The sequence below is a fragment of the Elephantulus edwardii genome, unplaced genomic scaffold, assembly GCF_000299155.1.
Source record: "Elephantulus edwardii isolate Elephantulus edwardi_28Jun2011 unplaced genomic scaffold, EleEdw1.0 scaffold00086, whole genome shotgun sequence".
Taxonomy (NCBI): domain Eukaryota; kingdom Metazoa; phylum Chordata; class Mammalia; order Macroscelidea; family Macroscelididae; genus Elephantulus; species Elephantulus edwardii.
The window spans coordinates 8864492-8871165 of record NW_006399836.1 but is presented as its reverse complement, the minus strand read 5'-3'; the positions used below and the strand labels follow the sequence as shown (position 1 = coordinate 8871165).

Genomic DNA, 6674 nt, shown 5'->3' with positions numbered 1-6674 from the left:
TGAACAGATCTGAACCCTGCCCTTGACTGCGCCCTTCTTAGTCTCTCTGACACACTTAAGCCCATTGCTGCTGTCACTGTGTCAATCCGTCTCATTGAAGGTCTTCCTCTCTTTCACTGACTCTCCACCTTTCCAAGCATCATGTCCTGTTCCAAGGAATATGCCCTCTCCTAACAACATGCCCAAAGAACGTGAGACAAACCTTCACTATTCCTGCATCTCAGGAGCGCTCTGGATGCACCTTTTCTAAGACATATCTGTTTATTCTTGTGGTAGCCAGTGGGCTAGTCAGATATTTTCTCCAATACCACAACTCAAAGGGAACAATTCTTCTTCTGTCACCTTTAGTCATTGTCTATCTCTCAGAGACATAGCCAGTAGTTTTAAAAGACCATGGGCTGAATTAGATGCATCTTGATCTTTGAACTGACATAATTTCTTCTTCGTACTTTGGAGAGGTCCTGGACAGTAGATTTTCCCAATGCAACCCATCTTTTGATTTCTTGACTGCTGGTACCAAGGGTGTTGATTGTGTATCCAAGTAAGATTAAATCATTGGCTATTTTACTCTTTTCTCATCTATCATAATGTTGCCTGTTGCCCCAGTAGTAAGGATTTTTGTCTTCTTGATGTTGAGTTGTAATCCGTATTGAAGACTGTAGTCTATGGTCTTCTTTAGTAAGCATTTCAAGTCCCACATGGGAGATCTATCTCATATTTCTAAATCACATATATATTACACACATATACATACGTATATACACATATGTACATATGTATACATTTGATCCTTGTGAAAATTCTACCAAGTAGGTGCCATTATTAATCTCATTTACAAGGGGAGAAATTGAGGCACAGAAGCATCAGATAGACAACAGGCTCATCAGACCTCTATGTAGTAGCACTGGGATTTGAACCCAGACAGTAGGATTCTACGGTGCTTTGGCTCACCATTGTGAACATCCAGGAGACCAAAGAGACCCGTTAAATGCTTTATTGAAAAGAGCACATGGATCAGAGAGGGCGGCACTCTGCCTCAGGTTACACAGAAGGTGGGGTCCATATGGCCTTCTAGTATGTGTTTATTCACCTTTAGCACCCATGAAAAAAGGGCCCTAAAACTTTCCAAAGCAGCCTGGGGACCTAGTGTTGGTGCCACTTCTCACTGGGCAAACACTTGGCTTCCATCCCAGTCAGCACCAATGTAGGTTTTGAACCTCTGGAGGGAATGCTACAGCAGCTTTGAGCCTTGGCCAGGCGTGGCCCTCACCAGACCTCATTCAGATGCAGGGTGTGAGCTCCAGGCCTCAGTGGTCCTGGTAGTGAGCACAGCTCCCTTGGGTAGTGTATTTAAGAGTGTGGTGTATGGAGCAGAACCATCTGTCCCACAGCCTAATCCCTTTCCAGTTTTGGCAGTGAGCATGGTGATGATGGTGGTTTTGGTGTTCATGGTGGTGATAGTGATGGTGATGGTGGTAGTGGTGGTGAGGTGTTCATGGTGGTGGTGTTCATTGTGGTGATGTTGGTAGTGTTCATTGTGGTGATGTTGGTCGTGGTGGTGGTGATGGTGTTCATGGTGGCATTGGTAGTGGTGGTGGTAGTGGTGACAGTGATGTTGGTGGTGTTGCTGGTGATCATGGTAGTGATGGTGGTGGTGGTGGCAGTGTCCATGATGGTGGTAGTCATAGTGGTGATGATAGTGATGGTGGTGATGGTGGTGGTGGTGGTGGTAGTGGTTGGTGGTCATGGTGGTGTTGGTGGTGGTCAGGGTGGTCATGTTTATTGTGGTGATGGTAGTGTAGTGGTGGTGATGGTGGTAGTGTTCATAGTAGTGATGGTGCTCATGGTGGGGATGGTTTTGATGTTGGTGGTGTTGATGTTCATGGTGGTGATGGTGGTGTTTATGATGGTGGTGGTGTATTGATTTCATAATGGTCATGATGGTGTTTGTGGTGGTGGTAGTGGTGGTGTTCATGGCAGTATTGGTGTTGATGATGGTGGTGATGGTTGTGACCATAGTAGTAATGGTGGTATTGGTGTTTATGGTGGTGATGGTGATGGTAGTGGTGTTCACGGTGGTCATAATGGTGTTCCTAGTGGTGGTGTTCATGGTGGTGGTGGTGGTGATGATGTTGATGGTGTTGGTGTCGGTGATGGTGATGCTCATGGTGGTGATGATGTTTGTGTTCATAGTGGTGATGGTGGTAGTAAATGGTGGTGGTGATGTTCATAGTGGTGATTGCTTGTGTATGTGGTGGTGGTGTTCATGGTGGTGATGATGTTCGTGTTCATGGTGGTGATGATGGTAGTAATGTTGTGTTGGTGTCTATGTTCACAGTGGTGATGGTGGTGTACATCATGGTGGTGTTCATGGTGGTGATGGTGATATTGGTGTTCATGGTGGTGATGGTGGTACTAATGGTGGTGTTGATGTTCATGGTGGTGATGCTGGTGTACATGGTGGTGATGGTGATATTGGTGTTCATGCTGATGGTAGTGGTGTTGGTGGTGGTTGCACATAAATAAGCTAATTCCTACTCAAGGCAAGCCCTTCATGAGTGCAGAATAGAACTGCTCCAGATCACCAAAACAACTAAAAGGTATTTCTTGGAAAAAATGCAACAGAATGGCTCTTGGAGGCAAAGATCACAAAGCCTCATCTTTCATACTGTGGACATGTAGCTAGACTAAGCTATTTCTTGGAAAGGGATATTATGCTTGGAAAGATGGAGGGTCAGTCAAGGAGAAGACGACCTCCCGTGAGATGGTTTGATAAAATGACTTCAGCAATGGGCTCTCGTGTGTCAGAGATGACGTGGATGGCATGGGGTAGGCAGGGTTCAGATTGGTTGCTCATACAGTCATTTTGACGATCCAACTGCACTTAACAACAAGAACATAGAAATTTTGAAATGAAATCCTTTCAGATACAGATTTGCCTTCCATGGCATCTCTGAGTGGGCTCTAAATAGCCCTTTTTGGACTGTTGTTGTTGTTGTGTGCCATGGAATTACTTATGATTCATAGAACCCTATGCACAACAATATCTCTGAAATCTGCTCTATCCTGAGCCAACCTAATTCTATCTGACACACCTACTCCCATTACCCCAATCACTGAATCAATCTATCTCATCCAGGGTCTTCCTCTTGTGCGCTGTCCCTCCACCTTCTCAAGCATGATGTCCTTCTCCAAGTACTGGTCCCTCTTGGTAATATGTCTAAAATATGTGAGACAAAGCTTCAGAATCCTTGCTTCCAAAGAGCAACCTCATTTCACCCTCTTTAGGATGGACCTGTTAGTTCTTTTGGCAGTCCATGGTATGTTCAATACTCTTCTCTAGCACCACAGCTCAAGGCCATTGCTCCTTCTACCATCCTTATTCACGGTTCAGCTCTGATGCATAGCAACTAATTGCGAAGACTACTGGTTACATCAGATGCACCTTAGTTTCTAGAGCTAACACTGTTGCTCTTCAGCACTCTGGAAATGTCCTTGACCGCAGATTTTTCCAGTGCAATTTGTTTTTTGTTTTCCTGGCTGTGGGTACCAAGAGTGTTGAATATGGAGCCAACCAAGCTGAAGCTATTAACAATGTCAGTCTTTTCTCCCTCTATCATGATTGATACTGCCAATCAGCCCAGTGGTGAGAATCTTTGTTTTCTTGGTGTTGCGCTTTAATTCATATTAAAGGCTGCAGTCCTTGACCTTCTGCAGCAAATGCTTCAGGTCCTCCTCAGTTTTGGCAAGCAAAGTTGTGTCATCTAAATAATGAAGGTTGTTGATGATGAGTCTTCCTTCAATCCTGATACTATTAGGTACCAATACTTGATACTCTCCTCCTCATAAAGTCCAGCCTCCCAAATTACCTGTTCCACATATAGATTGAAAAGGTTTGGAAATAGGATGCATCCCTGACATATACATTTCCTTATTTTAAACCATGTAGTATTTCCTTTAGGCTTCACAATTGCTTGCTATGCATCAGAGAACTGGACAAATGACTAGGAATGATAAAAGGAGAATTGATGCCTCTGAGCTGTGGTGCTGGAGAAGAGTGTTGAATATACCATGGACTTCCAGGAGAACAAACAGGTTCATTCTAGAGAGGGTGAGACCAGGCTGCTCCTTGGAGGCAAGGATTCTGAAGCTTTGTCTAACATACTTTGGACATGTTGCAAGGAGGAACCGGTCCTTGGAGAAGGACATCATGCTTGAAAGGGCTAAAGAACGGAGAAAGAGAAGGAGACCCTCGATGACATGGATTGATTCAGTGACTGGGGTAATGGGGGTTAGTGTGTCAGAGACAGTAAAGTTGGCACAGGATAGAAAAGATTTCAGGGCTGTTGTACATAAGGGTCATTGTGATTCACAAACAACTCAATGGCACATAACAACAACCGCAACAGCATTTCCTTGCTCTATTCTAACAACTGCTTCCTGGTCCAATTATAGGTGTGTCACATCAACACAATCAAGTGTTCTGGGATTCCCATTCTTCTCAGAGTCAGGCATAATTTGTTGTGATCCACACAGTCAAATGCCTTTGCATAGTCAATGAAACACAGATAGACATTCCTCTGGGAATCTCTGCTTTCAGCAAAGATCCATCTGACATTGGCTATTTTTTGGCTAACCATTGAAAACTATTTGTGCCACAGAGATCCTCTTTCTAGCTTTGAGAAATGGGGATTCTATTATCTTCTGTTTTAGAATCCTAAGAATAAGTGACAGTTCTAGTAACAAGTACAGAGTTCTTGACTTCCTTAATTTTCTTCTAAATTCCTTGATCCTGGCTCTACACTCCCAGCAGCTGGGGCTCAGGAAGGGTCATGCACAGAGCCTGTCTCTGAACTTGACTTGCCTAGGGGAGATCAAAGTGTAGTGTCCGAAGGCTTAGGTCTCCTGAAAGGTCATAAATAAATACTACATACTTGGCTCTCTCTTTCCGGGCCTGTGACTTTGTGATGATGTGTTTTGGTAAATGTCTTGCTCCTAGGACAAGTTGGCCACCCCTTCATGGGCTCTTTATCTCCTCCTCCAGACTGGCCCCAGCTCACGTGAGGGGCCCCAAGGTCAAAGTCAGGTTCAGCTGACCATATTGATAGCAGATCATGTGTCTAGGAGTCAGAAAAACAGCCAGTGCTGACATGGGGGTAGTATTGCTTTTGGAAAATAAAAATTAAATGGCCCCAGGGTACCCAGCAGGAGGACCTGCTCTGAGAGGGAAGAGTTGGACCTCAGCTTGGGAATGGGGATGGAGCTTGTCCAGAGACCCTCACCTCCTGGGTCTTCCATGACCTTCCTGGGTGACCACATGCTTGCTGGTGGCTGGAGTGTGTGGGAGGATGGATAAACATGGCCACAAGGAGACAGGCCCAGAGCAGAGACAGGGATTGAGATGAGGAGACACAGTCAGGTCCTGGAGCCGAGGTCCAGTCTCCCAGCATCCAGAGTGGATGCAAGCCCGAGCTTGGAGAAGTGTCTGTTCAGCTGCATCCTGGGCCTGTTGTAGGGGGAGGTGGACATGGAAAGTGACCTTCAGGGATGCAGAACAGGTGGAGTAGGTGACTCCCAGTGGAAAGATTCTTAGGGTTGGCAAGAAGGACTGAGAGCAGAGGCATTTTGGGGTGCTGTTAAGTCCCAGGGCCAGGGTTAGCTGGCCAGCCCTGCCTGTGTGATTCAGGCCTCCCTTCACAGCTGGACTCACGTGCCCTCAGTCTCTTTCCCCTTGACATTTTACTGAAAAGTGGTATTCACAATTACAGTATAAATATCTACTCCTATGTTCTTAGCACCTAATTCACCAACTGCTGACGTTTTGCCCTGCGATTTCCTCCCTTGTCTCGGTCCACATCTGTAACTGAACACATCCCACTAGTTGGGGCTGAGTCAGTATGACTCACAGTGCCCCACGTGACCCAGGGTGGAACTGCACTGTTCAGCATTGTCGTGACTGACTCTGGAAAAGGATCACCAGGCCTTTCTTCCATGGCACTTCTGGGTGAGTTAGCACTTCTTGACCATTTGTGCTACCCAGGGATGACCCCTTGTCTCATGACTTAGAAATATAACTATACAGAGATCTACAAATCTACATCTAGGTCAAAATACACATCTTTTGCTAAAACCGTTTCCGTTTCAGACATCATGAGCCTTGATCTTGATTCCTCACCAAGCATTTTTCTTGTGAAGGATATTGTCTTGCATATCCAGTGACCAAATTATAACACTGATACACTATTATAGTCACTTGTTGTTGTGGTTGATTGTCATCAAGTCGAGCATGACTCATAGCGACTATGAACTAAAGACCTGCACTCTTTCTATAACTGTCGTCATGTATCAAAGTTCACAGAGTTTCCAGAGGAATATTATTTAAGAAGTGGATGCTACTCCTGCTTCCAACTACTGTTAGTATTCAAATTTCCTAAATTGTTCCATTGTTGTTGTTAAGTGCCGTCAAGTTGTAGTCAACTCATAGCGACCCTATAAACGAAAAACCTGGATACTTCTATAACTTTCGTCCTTTCTCCAAGTTCATAGGGTTTCCAGAGGCAAGCTATTTCACAAGTGGATGCCACTCCTGCTTCTAAGCTTGTTTTAATCGGGGAGCTCCACCAAACACCGTCCACCATGGGTAACCATTATCACATTTGACTCATCAGTGTCAC

General features: G+C 45.1%; 1 pseudogene; it reads left to right on the top strand.

The window, feature by feature from the left end:
• Positions 1-1940: 1940 nt before the first annotated feature.
• LOC102860245 overlaps positions 1941-6674 on the top strand; it is an 18674-nt pseudogene continuing 13940 nt past the window's right edge.